The sequence below is a fragment of the Hakea prostrata genome, chromosome 7, assembly GCF_041222555.1.
Source record: "Hakea prostrata isolate BN-2017 chromosome 7, UWA_Hpros_2, whole genome shotgun sequence".
In the NCBI taxonomy this organism is placed as follows: Eukaryota; Viridiplantae; Streptophyta; class Magnoliopsida; order Proteales; family Proteaceae; genus Hakea; species Hakea prostrata.
The window spans coordinates 33,510,115-33,527,613 of NC_142606.1; positions in this window are offsets into that span (position 1 = coordinate 33,510,115).

Consider the following 17,499-nt stretch of genomic DNA (forward strand, 5'->3'; position numbering starts at 1 on the left):
AGAGAGAGAGAGAGAGAGGCTTCACTCGTAATAATGATCAGATATCTCACAGAACACTTAGTATGGGACTTCCACCGTCGTCTGTACCTCTACCCTCACACCCAGGTGCCCCCTTTATACCTGAGGACTGCTACATCTCTTTCATTCTCACCTCATTCTTTCACTTTTATTTGCCGTTTATTAACAGTAACAGCAATCCATACTCTGTTAGTTCCACCGTTTATTGACGTCAATCCATATTTTGTTTGTTGAACCATTTATCACGGAAATCAACACCCTGTTCATTGAAAGCAATCCATCTTCAACGTTGTTAACAACATCGTAACAAGACTGACGGCATCTATCACGCCGTCAAAACAATTACGAATCATTTAATGTTTATCTTTTAGATTTAATATTACTTTCTATTTTACGGAAATTAATTCATTCACACCAATAAGAAATCTGAATAGATCTTCTATCCCTAACGCCGTTACAATCGTTGCATATTCAATTGAAATTAATTCATTCACACACACCCATAAGAAATCTAAAAATATTTTCTATCCCTGAAGCCATTACATCCATTGCATAATTCCTTGAAATTATTCATTCACATTCATAAGAAATCTAAATAGATTTTTATTCCTAAAGCCATAATGACCATTGCATATTCACTTTTCATTCATGCTATGGGTGTCAATTTTTAAACCGAACCGAGCAAGCCCATTATTGCTCACAATGGGGCATATTGGATAGGGTACGGGCTGAGGGATACAAAACCGTGTGATACCGCGTTAACCCATTAGTGGTCTGGTAGACTACACTAAATCAAACAAACCATTACAAATGCCCAAACAGATATGATCCATTATATTTGGTGGACTCCATTCTTTGATTGTAAATTGCTCTTAGGCAAGAGTTGACTTTCTTTATTGAAGCCGTAAGAAAGCAGTTTTTAGTTGGCTCTTATTCTAGGCAAACGATATTTCAGAGAACTTGGTTTATTATCTTGTTTTTGGGTGGAGTATTAAACGGAAGGTCGGTCGTCCAAAAAGGGTGCAAAAAGAATTAATGGAGCAACAAAGGGGCAGTGGCACAAAAGGGAGCAGATTTGCATCTGCGGCTGTAGAAGAGATTCTTCAAGTTGATGAATTGCTGGTAAGGAAGGAGCTTCTTTTTCTTCATTTGGTCACTCTAATAGGGGAGCCAAAACTTCACAATAATTTTTTTTAATGATTATGGTATTCTTCGAGAATATTAGAGGTGTTGGTAAGCTGCTTGGTAAGAGTGCATTGAAACTATTGTTGAAAATCAATCAACCATATGTTTTTTGTGTGTCTGATTTTGTTATTAAACAGGTTGGAATATCACAGTACTTTCTTTAATTCTAGAAAAGACAAAATGTTGAATCTATTGTTGTTTCAGATTAAGGATTTAGGCTGTCGCTTGGTGATCGCTTTGTTTGAACAACACATTTCAGTCGAGTTCAGTTGGCAAGCTATTCAATGTGAGTTGTAAGTGGTGCATGGAAAATGTTTCAGAGCGGACTGAAGGGATTCTGGCTAGACTTGTTACTGACAATACCATTGGCTGTTTTCGGGGATATAAATGCCACTTTAAATCTTCTGAAAAGAAGGGGACATGTATGTGTTTTTAAAACCATTTTGTACCTGTTTTCCTGTATTACTGGCCAAATGGTTCGCTTTGAGAAGAGTGAAGCTTTTTTTAGCAAGAATGTGGCCCGCCCTTTGCGTGATCGATTGCTTAACATTCTGAATTTGAAAGAAATGTCACCCACCTCTGTCTATTTAGGTACTAACCTGTTTAATTCTAGGGCTAGAACTAAGAATCTGGAGGGTTTAGTGCGCAATGTTCAGTCTAGACTTGCTAGATGGAAAGCTAATTCCTTGTCTTTTGCTAGAAGAACAGTCTTGATTCAATCAGTCCTTCAAGCTCTTCCTATTTACCACATGCAATATTTCTTTGTTTCCAAAGACTATTTGCAGGAAACTGGACTCTATTTGTCAACGGTTTTGGCTTGGGCACACAGACTCAGGTAAACACCTAACTCTGATTGCTTGGGATAAATGTTGTCGACCTAAAAACATGGGAGGTATTGGCCTCAAAAAATTAGAATTGGTCAATCAAGCTCTTCTTATCAAACAGGGTTGGAGATTGCTCAATGAATCAAACTCTTTGTGGGCGAAGTGCCTTAAGGCTAAATATTTTCCACATTTTTCTTTGTTTGACCCTAAAGTTCAGGAAAAAAGAGGTTCGTTGGTGTGGAATAGTATTTGGAAAGTGATCCCTGCACTTTCTAAATTGGTTAAAAGGAATGTGGGGAATGGTAGGTCAACTTCTTTATGGTTTGACCCTTGGGTGGTTCCTGCTTTTGCCCATCTTTTGATCGCACATCCCTTAGTGTGGCGATGCGAAAAGTCTCTGTGGCAGAGGCTATCATAGATCATGATTTGGTCCCTCTCCCTTTGGGATCAATTGGTGCATAGGAAAGGTTTCTTCTGGCCTCTATCCATCTCACTCAGGACAATGACTCGTGGCTGGCCGTTAATTCTAAGAATAATCAGTTGTCGACCAAGCAAGCTTATGTTTACTTATTTTGTCATAGTACTTCTGGTACCAGTCAAAGGACTTCTAAATGGTGGAAATTCTTTTGGAAACTTCCGATACATCCTAAATTTAAAATTTTCTTTTGGCGTGTTTTCCATGCAGGTATTCCGGTCAAGGAGCAATTGGCTAAGTGGACCATGGTTGATCCTTTATGTGTATTATGTGATAGCCATGGCAAATCAATTTGGCATCTCTTTGCAGTTTTCCAATGGACGTGACGGGTTTGGGCCTCGGGACCTTTAGGTCTCCGGTTGGAGAATCTCCCTATAGCTGATTTGCGGGATTTTTGTGACTATATGCTTTCCCATAATATGTTGGATAATTCTACCCTAATTTGGTTTTTTTCTGTCTTTATTATTACTTGTTATGGTATATGGATCACTCGTAATGCTGTTCTGGCCAATCAAACTTCCCCACAACCTAATTAGGTTTCAAGATTTGTAAATAAATGGATCAAAGAACTTGGTCTTAGGCCGTTGGGTAATAGCCACTTGGATAAGTCTAATCTCACCCAGTACCCAGCTACCTGCTACTATATTGTCTTCCCTTTTGCCGAACTTGCGAATGATAATCTCCTACTATGCGCAGGATGTACATCTGCTAACGGGGAGTGGTCTGGATGTTGTTGGGCCATTGTAGCGCGTGGAAGTTTACACCATTGTGTCATTGGAAGGTTCAGCTCACCAAACAGCTCGCAACTGGTTCTTCGGGGTCTTATTGAAGGCGTCGTCTTGGCTAACTCGATGGGTTGCCATATCACAAGGATCTGGTCCACAGTGGATGAACTTCCACAATTCATTCCTAAAGCTCGAATTCCATGGCCAATGGAGTTGACAGAGGACCTCTTTACATTAGCAAAGGCAATAAATCAAGTCCAGATTGAATCCTTTCAAATCCAAAGAGTAAAAAATTGGCTGTGTAACTTAGCCCAGACGACAATAGGCAAACCAATTATAGATACATGGGAAATTATACAGCCCCATGACTTATGTAAATGTACTCTGTAATTTCTGGTTGTTTCTATCAACAAAAAAAAGAAAGGAAAAAAAAAAAAGAAAAAAGAAAAGAGGGGGACATGCCGCTTCAATTTAGGTTTAGCTTTAGAGTACTAGGAGAAAGTTGACATGTGTAGTCTGATGGAAATTCTTTCCTTAGGATGGAAATTCATTTGGTCAAATTAGTGGCGTAGAAGTCATTTGCAAGCTGTCCCATACAGGGTTTTTGCAATGGAAAGTGGATGTAGATGTTTGGGGAAGTGTGGCAGCAGGTGTTGACAGTGCAAGCCTCTGATCACCACTTTATTTTGCTCATATCAGAACCTGGTGAGAGACCCTTTCATATACCTTCTAACAAATTTTGGCTTGAGTCTGCACCTTCTTGAGGTTGTGGCTCCAAGAGTGAATCAGTGCAAGGAGAGCATATATATATATTTGCTCAAAAACTTCGATGGCTGAATGGTGTTATGAAGGGTTGGGAAAGACAAGAGTTTGCTAGTTTATTTTTATAAGTTATAAAGGCTGATAACCAATTGGAATTGGTCCATAGCAAATTGATGCCCAGGGCATGTGTGAAATCCCCTATGATCCTAACCTAGAAACTCGTATTGCGGGTCTAAGAACCCAGAACGCGAGACAACTGTGATATAGATATCTAAATAGTTACCATGGGATTGAAACCTGAACCAAGGAACTGGATAATGAAGATGATGAACCTGGCATTTTGCTAAGTTTTGGAAGAACTGACTAGAGTATTAATGGACTAGGAAAGTGGATCAAGAGTTCACAATTGGTACTTTTGGAAGGTCCCCAAGATTTGGTAAGACCCCCTTGGTGTGTGAGCTAAGTGATAAAGTAGTGCCGCGAGGCAGCTGCCCATGAAATTCACTTTCGGAGTAATTTTCCGGGATAGAGTTGAGTGGGTAGGGGTCTTCCCAGGTTACCCTACCTAGTTCCCACAAGTAAGAAAGGGGTATTTTTGGTATTTTGTGTTTTAGACCTTATTTAGTGCTAGATTTGACGTAAACGTATTATTTTACTCCTACCCATTGGAGAACATCAGTCCATGTTGGAGAGATTGTTTCAAAGAAGGTGAACATTGCAAAAATCGTTCGGAGAGTGATTCAAATTCTAACCAGGAATTCTAAGGTTAGTTAATTACCCTTTCCTTCTAAGTTATCTCTTTTGATTTTTTATCAAATGAAAAACCTCATGGTAATATCAGTAATTATAGGGAACCTAAACCCTATTTTTATCTTGCGATTAGAGTGATTCTACAATGACTCTGTTATGCCGATTTTCTTCATGGATAGATTTCTGATGGATCTTATAAATTATGTTTCATTATATTGTTGTTTAGATTTGACTTTTAGATCACTTGTTATAGTCAAACTTTGTTTTTAGGAGTTTTTAGAAAGCCCCAGTCGTTCTGGAAGTAGCTTGAAACCCAATTTTGAAGTTGTTGGAGATCTTATCAATTTGCTATCTATGCACCGATAGGGGTCTCCAAGCAAGGGTGTCCCTATGTGACCCAACCTAGACTAAGCCTAGGTGACCCTACCCACTAGGGTCGATTGGCTGGGGTCTCCCCAGGCCGCCCTACCTAAGCAACCGTACCTCATGTTGTTTTATATTTTGTTTTTGATTTCAATGTTTGACTTCTTAGGTTAATTCTAACTTTAACCAATAATTAGTTAGGATAAATTGGATAGTGTTAAGCTGTCTTTGATTCCCTTTGAAAAATGTTACAATTTATTGATAGGTGAAGAATTCAACATGCATAATGAATGATATTCTAATTATATATGATAATTTCATTTGCTTTATATTCCGAAATTTCTTAAAGTCATGTTCTACTATTTCTTATTGAATTTTGGATGTGTTATCGTTGAGTTTGGGAATATCAATGATATATATAGACTTGACCTATGGTTGTGGCATGCCTATCACCCTAGGAATCTTAGTATGGACATGTAGTTACACTCTTAGGATGTCTACCTACATGGTTAGGAATGCCCCTAATGTCACGTCCTCCCAGCCGGTACCCTATCTGGCATACCCGAGAGTGTGATCCACAGCCCGAAGATCAGTTATCGAGTGATCAACCTCCCACATAAACAATAACATAATCATGAACAATCATAATAAAAGTGCGGAAGATAAACCATAGATCCAATAAAGAAAGAATGAATCATAAATGAATCAGAATAATAGATATAATCAGAGTGTCAAACAGATAAGTAAAGTGAGGCAAATATCCCACTCTACAACCAGCGGAAAAGTAGCTCTAAAAGAATAAACTAGACAAAATCTAATCCCAATAGCAAGTACAATGGGTAACTAAATTGTTCTCCACTTTATAGACAACATCCTTATAAGTGTAAATCTCATAAATGGCACAAGGACGCTTCCACTCAATGGTCGGACTAAGCATCGTACGGAGCATAACCACTCGCCGAATCTTCAGAGTAATTGTGGTAACCGCAATCACCTTCCTGGAGATATGCCTCTTCGCCTTGCGCTTCTTCATAGGGACCGTCATAGTACTCAGTACCTGCAGGATAGTCTAACAAACATTGTACAATAAAGGAATGAGTTTCAAAGAAACTCAGTAAGGCAGTTAAAATCCATAATAACATAAATGACAGGATTCCAGAACAATCATAAATGCAATATGATATGAGACAAGCAATGAATGAATGAATCTAACTCTATGTATGCTGGTCTCTATTGGCAAACATGCTTTAAGTCAGAGCACCGTACTTCTTTAGGAAAGTCCACTCACATCCTCAACCATTTAAGATATCTTGGATTCTCTCACGGATCATTTCACCGGTCTTGAGCAGCCGATTGGTAATGGGTCCTTCATCCCTCGGGACAAACCTTGGCGGGGGGTTAAGTCAACACACTCTCTCACAACCATTTGGTATCGATCTTGGCGCATGTCGGGGTAAAACCTAGCCAAATGCAAGTCTTCTACTTAGTTACATCACGTCGGATCCGAGATACTTCCATTCCTCGTCCCGACGATCCTTTCCGGTATCCTTCACACTAGAGTCCTCATAGTCCACGACTACGGACTCATCAACCCTATTGGTTATCCACATATGGTAAACGGGAAGCTCTCACGTCCTCTCACGGGTTGGTTACCGGTCTTAAGCGCCCGTGAGCCCAAGTCTAACCATATGCAACCCTACCAATAAATGGCCCCCACAATGTGATTCCTGTCCTCTCACGGGTTGGTTACCGGTCTTGAGCGCCCATGAATCCCCATTGCTACCACGGGTCGTTCGGTCTCAATACCCCTCCGATTAGGGTCGACATAACAGGACATCCTAGCCAAACACTACTAGACAATCCTAGATATGTCATCCAACAGTTTAGGAAGGTGTCCAGAGGGCATCTCCGGGAAACATCCCATAATATTCCCGTAGTAGTCCAAGGACAGAAGTGTCAAAAGGACACCTCTCCTTTCCAAACCATACTTAAGCATACACATGCATCAATTCATATCATCACATATATGGTAACTTCATATATGGAAAGAAATCAATAATTACAATCACTTGTATAACATTGGTAAGTAAATCATACATGAATCAATTCAATATGAATAAGTAATGCTACTGTAATCAAAGTTATGCAACAGTAGTATATCATTGTAAGAATCTAATTTAGGAATCATATCAATGATATTCAAATATAGAAACTAGATTCACGCTATCTATGTAATTAAGGAAATAACCATCCTTACCTTTTATAACTCGCAAAGGAATCCTAAGAAATCAAGTAAGATCTTGGCAAACTTGAGAAGAAGGTCCTAAACAAGTGTATACAACATATTAGGAAAGATCCCTAACAGAAAAAATACCAAAACATCCAACACGGACCAATTCTGGAGTTGCTTTGTACTCATTGGTCGAGTGGATTGGTCGATGGTCCATCGACCAATCAATCGCACCAATGCAGACGATAGCCTAAAAAAACAGAGTTTTAAGATATGAAATCCTAATTTGGTGGTTCAAAAGGGTACTAATCAAGGGGTAAACTACATCAGTAGTATTCTAACATATAGGGGACTTCAAAACACCAATCAAATCAAGACATCAAGATCCAAATTAGGAAACAAAAAGTTACCATAATTAGATCAACCATGGATCTTGATGAATTCGAAATAGAAATCAAAGACAAGAACAATAGGAGGATGGATCATTGCTTCAGGTAAAGGTTTCATGAAAACATACTTAGATCTTCAAGGAACAAGGCTTAGAAGCATAAATCTAAATAAGGAAATAAAACCTACCATATATGTAACTACCATGCTTCATGAAGAACACATAGTATGGTAAAAGAGAACAATTAGAGATTGATAGATCATGGATCATGGAAAGAAAACACAGTAATTAACTACTAACATGATCAACATAGAAGATCCAAAGAGATCAGAATTCAAATCAGATGTTTAACAAGATTAGATCATGGTTTGATCATGATTCCTTCAAAAGCTTGCAATGATCATGGTTAAGGTCATTGTTCTAGCCTCAAATCCTTAGGATGATCATGAGAACATGTTCAGAGATGTTTGCAACAGAGAATGCAGCATCTCTTCTACTGTCTCAACTCAAAAAGGAAAGAAAAACAAAGATGGAGGAGAAGAAGAGAGAGTAGACATACCTTTTGATGCAAAAAGAAGAGTTTCGACGAAGATCCGTCAAGAAAACACCAAGGATGCAAGGGAGATGACTTGCAGAGGTCTTTGGTTCGTTCGGAGAGTTTGGAGGCAGCAAATACGAAGTGGACTCGAGATTGGACTTAAATAGAGCAAGAACAACCTAATTGCCAAAGACAGCACTCATTGGTCGAGTGGATTGGTCGACTGGCCCGATCGACCAATCAGTCGACCAATGCTGGCGAACAAGACCAAAACAGGGAATTGAAGGCCCAGATCAAATCCAATCCTAAAGGGGTTTTGCACACAAGTCAAGTGACTTACCTAATAGGTAGAAATGCCTTCAAGCCAAGATAGAGAGCACTCCAAGTCCCTCAACTAATCCGATCTTCATCAAGATTCAGTTTCCATAAATAGAACTTCCTCATCAACTTTCATGGATTCAAAGCCAGACACCAAGTCCTCCACTGGGATGGCCCAAAGCTGACTTCTTACTTTACTTCGGGTCACTGGACCTACAAATAACAAGGTTTTCGGGTCAAGGTTAGGGCTGGGTTTTACACCAAAAATGTTGTGTCTCTGTCTGTGGGGGGGGGGGGGGAAAGTGACCCAGGGCAGCAATATTTGGTTGGTAGGTGCCCAAGATGGCAAGATGAATGAGGGGATACAACATTTTCCTGGGCGCCATTCATTGATAGGGTTGCACATAATAAGGTTTGTTGGGAAATGCCATGTCAGCATTTGCCACATCAGCCTCTATTGGTTTTGTTGATAATAAGCATGAATCACTAATGGCTATATTGAGTTATGATGTTTTAGTTTAAGATGAGAACAAGTGGACCAACTCCAAGTCAAAGCCATATGCAAGTCAAAGCCAAGATCATGCCAAGACAGACATGAAGATGGACATGAAGTCTAAGTCAAGATGACCATGCCAAGATAGACATGAAGATGGACATGAAGTCTAAGTCAAGATGACCATGCCAAGATGGACATGAAGACCGTTGCACAAAATCAAGTCGAAGACCAAGTCAAAGATCAAGACTTAGGCTAAATCAGGGCTTAGGACACCTTTGCATACACACACATGTAAATGCATCCATAATATGTAATCCATGTTACTAGAGTGACCTAGGACATGTTAGTAAGGTGTACAACGCTTAGGATTGTCAGAACGATCCAAAAATCCAAGCCATATCCTAGCCCAAAGTTGTTTAGAAAAACAGAGCCCAGACGGATGTCCGTCTGAGCAGACGGACGTCCGTTTTTACTGATAACTCTGTTTCTCAGAAAACAACAGAAGGCTAGACGGAATTTCCGTCTGGCAGACGGATGTCCGTCTGAGCTAGTCCAGGCCAGACGGATGACCGTCTGGGTAGACGGATGTCCGTCTGAGCCAGTCCAGACGGATGTCCGTCTGAGCCAGTCTAGGCCAGACGGATGTCCGTCTGGGCAGACGGACGTCCGTCTGGCCCAGATTTGACTATAACGGCTAGTTTAAAGAGAATATCCTCTACAGCTGTGTGCAACGGATACTTTTGAGACGGATGACCGTCTGACCAGACGGACGTCCGTCTGGGCTGAAAAACAGAACAAAAATGTGTCTGTTTTCTATCCGTTGGGGATTGGGTTTTGGCACTCAAAGGTGCTCTATATAAACCCAATTCACCTCATTTGAGAGGAACAACACTCACACTTGATCACCCACTCCCCAAGTGATTCTAAAGCTCTCAAATTGCAAGAAAGCCTTGTGCTTTGCCTTTCACCTTCTCCCTAACCTTGAAGAACATACCAAGGTGTTAAAGTAAGCTTGTGGAAGTCAAGCTTGAGGTGATTGAAGGCTTTGGTGGTGCATGCATTTCATATCTTGAGCATACAACTCTTATTGCATCACACACACACAAGAGGTAAAGTGTCACACCGCTTGTTAAGGTAACATCCTTCTCTTGTAACTGTTTTCAATTCTAGTCTAGGTAGATTAGAATTGGTTTTGGGTACTCTTGCCCGTGAACAAAGATTGGTTGGGTGCTCTTGCCCATGAACAAAGATTGAAGAGGGTGCTCTTGCCCTAAGATAAACAAAGATTGTAAAGGGTGCTCTTGCCCCGTAACAAAGATTGTAAAGGGTTTGATCTCTACCCATTGTATTGAAAGAGAATCAATAGTGGAATACTCTCTTGAGGCCAAGAGAGGAGTGGACATAGACTTGCAAAGTCGAACCACTATAAAATACTTGTCTAATGGTTGATTGTATTGTTTAATTTCATTTGAATTGTCAATTTACCTTGTATTTCCGCACAAACCGAAAAATTGGGACAATCCACTAGTTGCAACCTAATCACCCCCCCCTCTAGGTTGCACCAACAAGGTTGGACTCATGGGTGCCCATGAAGGTGAGATGCATAAAGGGACACAAGAGCTTCCACCCCCACCCCCCCCCCACCCCCCATTAGGTGTGTATGAACAATAGTGTTTCGAGTGTGCAGTCCCAGTTGGTTTGTACCATAGGATACGACAACCCTAGACTTGGGAAGATACTAAACCAAGAAGACGAGATGTATGAGGGGAGGTAATTGGATCTTGAGTAGTATGTTAAAGTAGAAGACTATGCATTGGACTAGGTAATACCTTAGTACGCATTAATACTCATGTCAATGGTCATGGTGAGAGAGTGTGGCCCTAATCCCCAGCCATGGTCGATGAGAGATTACTATCCCTATACCTTGGTCAGGACGCTCAAGATTGGTGAGACTTCGTGAGAGGTCTACATGAGACTACCTAGAGGAGACTGGTGTTAACTACTCATTATAACAACGATCATAAAACTAATAAAGATTAAATTTAGAGAGAGGGTTGTGGTCTTCTTCTTGCACAATGAGAGAGAAATGAGAGCCAAGATTCGTGTTCGCCGTCTTCCTCGTTCTCTGTGGCTGGCTTCTCCTTTTATCCCGCACACAAAGAATTATGTCCTATCCTATTTATCCATCAATTCGATCTTTATTCGTTCAGATTTTGGGAAAATGCAAAACTAGAAAGTTGTATATATTTTTGTTATATTTCCATAGAATCTTGAATCACCACAATCTGAGTTCAGAAAAGAGAGATATGCCCAAAATACTTAATGTGGGTCTGTTTACACGATTTTCATATCTTTTACCAATTTTGTTCCTTGGACCTTCACCTATTTCCAATTTGGCTAAGATTCATGCTCTCTTTGCATTAATTGAGTTGGATCTCACCATTCATGATTTCTTGGGTAGCAAGATTGAATCCCATGATTTTATTTTAATTAAATCCTCCAATATCTAGTGTGCCAACTTTGCTCCACATTATCTGTAATGACCAAAATCACCTTATTCCTGAAAAAGACACAAGAATACTCAATTAGCTCTCTTTTAGTTAACTAAGTATGGAAATTAAATCAAATAAATAATGATAAATGCATGCTTATTAGGAGATCACCATACAAGAATGCATTTTTGATATCGAGCTGAAATAGAGGCCAGTCATGACTTACAGTTAAAGAAATTAGTACACGAACATAATCGAGTTTAGCCACAAGAGAAACGTCTTCAAATAGTCAACACCATATGTTTTTGTATAGCCCTTGACCCCTAGATGAGCCTTGAACCTTTTAGCCATACCATCAGAGTGATACTTGACAATATACACCCACCGACAATGTACCACATCCTTCCCGGGGGTAAATCTACCACAGACCATATATGACGAGATTGTAAAGTATCCATGGTAGCTTTCCAGCAAAAAATTTTAAGGGCCACTTTAGGGCAAGTTGGAATATGAGCGAAAGATAGGGAAACCACAAGATGATGAAAATTCACATAATGGGAAATGGGGTAAACAACATTGCAACGTAGAGTGCAAGTGTGTGTATCTTTATCCAAGGCAATTGTAAAGTCATACAAAGTCTGAAGAGGGTCTCCACTAGAAGAATATGCTAGTGAAGAGGGTGAAGATGGAACCATAATGGGACTGGTATCAGCATCAATTGGAGGAGAAACGCTAGTTTCACTATGAGGAATTGTACTATCCACAGTACAATCCACCCACATACACTTTCACTGATAATCTATAGAACAACATTGTCTATAAATGGAATGAGAGAAGCATCATCCAAAATAAAATTTTCAATATGGGGTATCCTCAAAGTAATTCACCTCACCACTTACAAATTGTTTTGATGAATTGTATCACATCACTAAAACTCTTTTTGAGTACCTGAATTCCCAAGAAAATACACTTTATAGACCAAAGAAAAAGCTTATCCACAGTACTGATATGGAATCAAAACAAACACAACCAAACACTTTAGGGGCTAGTAAAAATGGTTCCCCATTGGGAAAAACAATTGAAAAAGGAGATTGGTTAGAAGGCGAGGCCAAAGGCATTCAGTTGATCAAATGACACAGTCAAAACACTATCACACCAGCAATTCTTTGGCATGTTGATATGAAATAAGAGAGCTTGTGCAACCTCCAAGAGGTGACGTTTCTTGCATTCAACCACCCCGTTTTATTTGAAAGTGAAGGAATAGCTGGTTTGGTGAATCATGCTAAGAGAATCAAAAAAGCTCGATATATTGTTTTGCACATATTCTAAAGCATTATTGGATTGAAACACTTTAATAGGAAACGAAAATTGTGCCTTTATTTAATGTAGAATTTTCTTGAATATAGATAAGAACTCAATGCGATCCTTAAATGGTACAACGTGAGAACGGAAAATTGTCCACAAAAGTCGCAAAATACCAAAAACCATGGCTTTTACTAACTTTGTAAGGACCCCAAATATCATAATGAACTAAAGAAAATAAAGACTCACTGTGAGAGATAGAGCAAGGAGAATAGGTGGCACGATGATGGTTCTCTAACTCACACTGTGAAATCCCCTAGGATCGTAACCTGAGAACTTGACTTGTAAGTCCAAGAACGAAGCTCTAGTAGAAGGCAGCTACCATCCAAATTCAAACCAATCTTTATATTGTGCTGTAGGTTATAATGAGCAAGCCGTACTGGAGTAATCTTCATTGTCAAATACGTTCGAGTTACTCACTATGGGAGACTACAAGGCGTACAATATCTCATGTGCATGTCTAAAGTGTTCATATGGTACTTAGCCCTTTTGATAGGAGATCAGTAGTCTTTAGAGATGCAAAAAATGTTTGAATGGAACATTTATCATATTGTCAGATTTACTGAGGGTTGTAACTAGATTCAACACCTTTTATTTCTAGACTCATTAGAGAGTTTTGATATCTTTTCTCTATCATTGTTCATTTAATGCATGGACTAATTTATTCTTGCTCATTGAATATGGTGTTGTGGGTAATATTATGTGATTGTGTTGCAACCTGATCTTGTGATCATGGATCACATCCACAAGTATTTAGGTGGGTTCAATACCGTCTAGGTGGGGTGTGACACTCATGCCTCACAGTTAAACTTAGAGATAGACCTAAAAGAAGAAAATAAAATTTTTAACCTAGCTAAGGAAAGATGACCTAAGCAACAGTGCCACTAAATAGCATCTATCCCAACATCAAAAGAGTCACAATCGAGGCAGCATGCTTTGGATAGTAAAGTCCATTTCCCTTCACACCCTCCACCACTCACTCCTCATGTGAAGATTTTGAGAAACACAAGAGGTAGGAGTGAAGGTTACGAAACAATTTAAAGCTTCAGTCAATTGACTAACAGATAATAAGTTAAAAATGTAAATTTGCAACATGCATAACTAATGATAATGTAAGAGGGGTGTGGGAGACACACTTCTAGAACTTAAAAATAGGAGTGGAATTCCCATTAGCAATAACAATAGAAATATTCATAGTCAATTTAGAAAAAAGAACTAAAAAAGGATGTCTTACTGGTAATATGGGAAGAAGAACCCGAATTGATGATCCAAGGGGTGGATTTAGAAGTAAGTAATGTTGTGTTACCAGCATGAGAGAGGATTATACAAAAGTACTAGTGGATGTGGAAGCAATAGTTTCGATATTTTGCACGCGACGAAGGATTTGGCTCACAATATCTCATAGAGTCTTAGGTAATTCCCTAGAAGAAGATCCAAAAACATTATTGTTAGATGTTATTGTTTTGGTGCCATCATCAAATACAACATGATTGGCAAGTTGCTTGGCCCATTTTTGCTTCCTATGATTAACCCAACAAACCTCTACCAAGTGACCAGTTTTACCACAATGAGTACCAAGGCGAGATGAATTATCAGATTGTTGGACATCATAGCTGCTAGATGATCTGCTAACTCCCCCTAAAGCATGGCCACATCTCCTTACTGCGAGTATAAGTAAAAGTGACACTATTCCTAGGAGAACTATTTTTAGGCAAAGCAATTTGTTGGAGTCAAAAGTATGCATCATTAAGATCGAGGACATGCTCACCAGCTAAGAGACGTCCTTTGATTACCTTTAGTTAAGGATTCAAACTTGTAAGAAACTTAAACATGAAAACTCATTCCTCTAGGCTTTGATTTTCTTTATATCAATATTGAGGGGCTGAAAAACATTCAACTCTTACATCAGGATTTTGAAAGAATTGTAAAAAGTTTATAGAGATTTGTCAACCCTATGAAACTGGAATAATTTTTCATAAGAACTACAGATACATGTCATATTATTGGCTTTGGAATATGTTTCTTGCAAATCATCCCATATTCCCTTGGCAATCTTGCGGAATATGACATTGGCCACTATGTCAACTTCCATACTATTCCATATCTAGATCTTGTAGCATCATCTTTGGCCCAACTAGAGTTGGTTTTATTATTCTCAGCAAGGGGGTCAGTCTTAACTTACCTTTTGCAAGAATATAGACACGAACAACTAAAGACAACAATAAGTAGTTGGAACTAAATTTTAATTTGATAGAAATGATATGAACACTCACATCGTCTCCTAAGGGTTCGTTAGACTTAGCAATACTCATGGTGGAATTGCTAGTTATGGTGCAAGGTAGAACTCATCAAGACCACAAGATAAAACTCACCCCAAAAAAACAACAGCGAAGGGAGAAAAAAACAGTAGCAACCCAGAACTTGGATAAGGAAAAAAAGAATTCAGCAGTATACAAAATAAGGGAGTAGGTAGGGTAGTAAAGCTAAAGTTGCTCTAAGTTCCGGGGTCTTCAGTATATAGTAGGTTGAAATATAAGTTACATGATAGACTAATAGGAAGAAGAAAAAAAAAAGAATTAGAAGAAGAAGAAGAAGAAGAAGAGAGCATATTACTTGCAGCTATCGGTGGTTGCGCAACTAGAAGAACATGAATAAAAAAAAAATATAGAAGAGAACAACGGTGACAAAATTGGTTTAATTAAAAGAGCTCTAATAACATGTTAGAAATCAAACTCTTAAGAGTCAAACCAATTACTGGATCAAAGGAGAAGACAAGAAGAAGACAAAGAAGTAGAAGAAAACTCAACTTGCGGAAGCCTGTGATTCTAGATCAACTTCCCATAATTACAGGTTCTTCTTATTATTTCAAAGTCCAATCATAATTTGAGAGACAACTAACTTTGTCATCTAGTAAAGGAAACTGAATTACAACTAGAGGATAGAATAAAGTGACATTGAATTCTGCCCAAAATAGAAAGAAGAAAAAAGGAAGTATTAAAAATAGTAACAAACTAAAAATAAATAAATAAATTTGGTAAACACTAAAAATAGAAACTATGTAACTCTACTTTCTTCAAAACTTATGCAACCAAGGTTCTTCTCTGAAAATAGAAGCTCAATAAATTAAGCACCAAGATTGCTGCCCCAAGTTTCACGCATCTAGGCAACATCCACAAAACTTGTGTACCAAGGTTGCGAAAATCTCAACAAGAAGCATTGGGTTAGTGTCTGCAACAAGTTCAACGTTCCACGGAGATATTTTGTTCGGATAGACTACTTTAGTTAGTTGGTCTTCCCATTGAACCTACATAGAGGCAACAAAAGGAGAAGGATCAAAGAGTTGTTTCTCACCCTTTGTTCTAAAAAAATATAGTTAGGGCAAGCACAATATGAAGAGAAAATAACCTTTAGACATCGCCACCTTGAACCAGGCCACCAGAGAGGATCCTCATCTTCTACGCCAACAATGGTACCACCAAGTCTAGTTTGTCAATAGAAAAATTAAGAGTTTCAATTAAAAGAATTTGAGATGAAATAGACATCTAAAAGATCCGCGGTGAAGTCGTTTTCTTGATCACCTCTGCTCAAGTTTGTCCTTTTCAAATTCAACCTTCATTTTGAACCTCATGCCAACTTCATAGGGGGCTTCGAGCGATGTCATGCATCGGTCATAAGGTATTATGTATTCAGAATGAATTGTTCTATTGAAAACACAGATACAAGTATATTAGTTAGACAATTTGAGCTTCCACATAAAACAACTAAACTAACAAATCAAAGTCCAAGCATGGAACATTATTACTTACCTTGGTTGGTAATAGATAGTGAACCTAGTATGGCTGGACATGGCATGAAAAGCAGAGCCACGTATACCTAGCTTCTTGCTGTATCTAGACACAAGAGATACAGGCACAATGTGCTCACCTCTATGAACCCGGCGAACCCCTACACCAAGTTCTCCTGTTTCACTTCTGCAAAAGAGGCTTGTAACATGAATTCAACCATAAACTAGCAAGGTATGTGAAAAGAAATTATTAAAACCTAAGCAAATGCCATGTGATCATTGAAGTAATCACGCAGATTGGTAAAGAACCTGATAAAAATAAAAGAATCCCCTTTAAAAAGCCTTTTGGCGCCTACAAATGTACTCCAACCAGTGGTTAACATGTGACGCTTTGGTTGTCCTACAATGAACAAAAACCATGCATTTTAGAAACTGCAGATGGAAGAGACAGAAGTCAATAAAAGCTAGGGTTTTAAAGAAGAGCCATAGAACAATCCTTCCATAGAAGAAGAGCCATGGAACAATCCTTCCATAGACCAAGAAACCATTTGCCAAATAAACCATAATTTACAAATGGGAAACCAAACATTGGGTTCGACCAAAGGCCATAGCATAGTATCAGTAACAAAGCTTCAATCTATTAATAGGTAGACTTTTTTTGGTGAACTATTAATAGGTAGACTCTTGGTTAACAAATAAAAAAAGTAGGAATTTCAACGCAATACGTACCATAAAAAACATGGGTGAAGCGCCACACCACCCCTTGTAAATCTTGTGTCACAAGATCTT